This window comes from Planococcus citri, chromosome 4, assembly GCF_950023065.1.
Source record: "Planococcus citri chromosome 4, ihPlaCitr1.1, whole genome shotgun sequence".
In the NCBI taxonomy this organism is placed as follows: domain Eukaryota; kingdom Metazoa; phylum Arthropoda; class Insecta; order Hemiptera; family Pseudococcidae; genus Planococcus; species Planococcus citri.
In genome coordinates this window covers 33,267,692-33,270,920 of record NC_088680.1, presented here as the reverse complement: position 1 = coordinate 33,270,920, position 3,229 = coordinate 33,267,692, and positions in this window count along the sequence as shown.

Sequence of the window (3,229 nt, the reverse complement as noted above, 5' to 3'; positions counted from 1 at the left end):
GATAGCTAAAAATCAATTTGTGGTTTATAATAAACCTATTCAACGACTTCATTTACATTTAATTCAATTTCCAGACGGATACCTCTAATGCATTTTTTGATAAAAAATTTTTTAAAAATACAAAATTTAAAAAATCAAAAATTTTTTGCTCGTGAAAAAATTTTAAAAATTTTCACGAATGGCTGTATCTTGTCTAAGACCAAGTCATTCTAAACCCTCATGCTTGATGTTTGATTTCTCCAAAAACAATTTAATTAGCCCAATTTTTATGCGAATACTTCTAGTTAATTTTTTTGACTTAAGCTTTAAAAAAGAAAAAAAATGGGCAATTTTCTATTTGTGATTTCGTATAGAAATTTTAAAAATTTAAACGTATGGCTGTCTTGTTTGACACCACCCCCCCCCCTCCACGGAATCTAAATCTCGCCATTTTGAATCATTCTGGCGCCTCCAGCGTGATTTTCAATTTATCTGGAATTTCAAAAATTTCTTCAAAAGGGATGAAAATTAATTTGGATGGCTAAAAATCGAGTTGTGACTTATTCTCGATCTATTCAACGAGTTTATCCACATTTTATCTAATTTCTAGGCAAATGACTCGAATTTGTGTTTTTTTTATCGGAATTTTTCAAATGATCACTGGAGAATTTTTATTAAAAAAAAAAAAAAAAAAAAAAAAAACACTAGGTAGAGGTGTCATCCTGGAAATCGAGTCAAAACTGAATAAGTTTGTTAAATAGGTCAAGAATAAGCCACAACTCAAATTTTAGCTGTTCAAATACTTTTTCCATATTTTCTGCAAAAATTTAAAAATTTTTGGAAATCAAAAATGGCGCTGGAAGCTCTAGAATGGCTCGATAGACGACGCTCTTTCCAAAAATTGCGGTTTTGTTCAAACCCGAGGCTGGGTAATCTCGAAGAGTTTCTTCATGAGCAATCTTCGGTCTCACATGAATTTTTAAAAAAATTCTCAAACTCAAATTAATGGAAATTAGTTTGATTTAATGTGGATTTTATGAGAAAATATGATGAAAAAAAAATGAAAAACGGCGAGTTTTTACCTACTTATTTGCCTACCAACCTGGTACCTTCAAATTATGTAATAAAACATGGTTGAGAGTTCCCATTCGTAGGTATTTTCACCTATGGATGTAACCCTTCTCCCTTTCAATCTACAAGCGCAGGCGTTTAAACCTTTTCTGCGATGGGTGGCTTGATGTTGACGTCGTACAAGCGTCTATTTGCAAGAAAGAGTAAAAAAAAGCAACTTGATTTGGGTGATTCAAATACAAATGTAACTTCTTTTCTGGTTCAAGTTTTATACTTTGTGATTAAGGTTATTTTAAACCCAGATGAGATGTTTTTTCAACATCCACCTCACCTTGTTTTACTCATCCAGAAAAATCATCAAAAACCGGTTTTCTATTTTCCAGCTCCTTTTCATCGTTTTTGTTTCATGTTCTTTGCTGGTGTTTTTTTTAAATTGAGGGTTTGTTTTGGTACGAGTACATTTTAAGGACTGTTTTTGTATTCATCTTTTAAAAAAATTTTCTTTAAAAAAAAAAGAAAAAAAATTGTTTCTATTTTGCATAACGTAAATTGAAGAATAGAACGATTAAAATACTTGTTAATTTAGGCATCAACCGGGGAGGGGGGTGAAGGTTGGTCAAAAGTTGTTTTTTTTTCAATGAACATTTGATCAATTGAAAAACCATTTTTCAAAAAATAATTATAAAATTTCTTATGCCTACCCAAATATTAAAAATCAAATTAATAACAAAAAAATACTTCAAAAAACATAATTTTTAACTTACAATATTAATAAACGTATTTCAAAGAATTTTTCCAAATTTTGTTTAAAACAATTTTGCTGTTGGGTTTCCGATGTTTTTCTTTTTTGTTTTTTTTTTCTTCGTTTTTATTTTCATATTTCTAATGTTTAGATGAATTTGTTCAGAAACAGTATTTTTAACAAAACAAAACAAAAACAATCCACTTGGTTTTATGTAGATTTATTTTTCTGAGTAATATTTTATAGAAGTTATCTGAGTTTAATTTTTTTGGTCACAATTTTTGTTTCCTATTGTACGTTTTTTTTGTTTTTTTGTTTCTGAAGATTAAATATGTTATTTTTCCAAAATGTTAAAAAAAAAATAATGTTGAAAAAAAATTATTTATGCTACGAGTACGTGAAAAAATCATCATTTTTTGAAATAAAATTATCCAACTAAGATCTGAACAACTATGGCACAAACGTAGCCATTTTTTTGTGCGAAGTTATGAGAAACGTACAGGAAAGGTACCTCTTTTGAAAAAAAAAAAAATATGTAGAAAAATTTGAACATCTTTTAATCCTCATCAACCTTTTTGCTCAACCTTCTCCCAAATTCAATGTCATTTCATTTCTATAAAATGTATTTGAAAAAGAGCCCATTCACATCACAGTATCCAGAGTATCTTGAACTGGGCGGAGAGGGAGGTTTGGAATCGCCTCTTCAAAATATTACTTAAATTGTTTATTATTCTTTTAATCTTACAGAATCGACGAAATAAATTGACCTCAAGCTATCACCACGAATTTGACAGGTACCTACAACATTACGATGAGAGGAAAAAAATGAAAAATATCACAAACTAATTTAATTTTTTCACGTTGTTTCAACAGGGAGGCGTGATCCAGCGATCCGGCGAATGGCAATACACCATACCTTGAGATACCTGTGCTAGCTGTACCTTTCATCCGACAAATGGTTGCAAGTTGAACGTATAATAATATGTAACATAATACCAGCCAGATTATCCGGTTACGAATAATTTAACGTCGAAACGATTACCAAAAGGCAGAATGTAAGCTGCTTATTGAATTCAGCTATATAGCAACTTCATAGAAAAGCCATCAACGAAGAAACGGGCTATTATTATCGAAATCACATAAATTACTCGTTCAGCGACAACTTATACTTAGGGACGATCGGATTCGGAACGGTTATTATACGATAAGGTTGCCCTTTTTTGTGCTGATAGACGCTCGCTGGCTAGGCTAGGTGTGTTGTAGCCGTAGCCGTAGCGTCTACTTGTCTTGCGCCGTACGGCGGCGTACGGCGCCGCACACTACATATGCAGTTAGACGTGTCCTGTTCGTCCTTCTTTTATCGATTGCAATATTTAAGCTAAGGCTACTTTTTTGCGGTAAAAGTTGAAAAAGGCTTGCTTCTCGTTATGTTTTCGC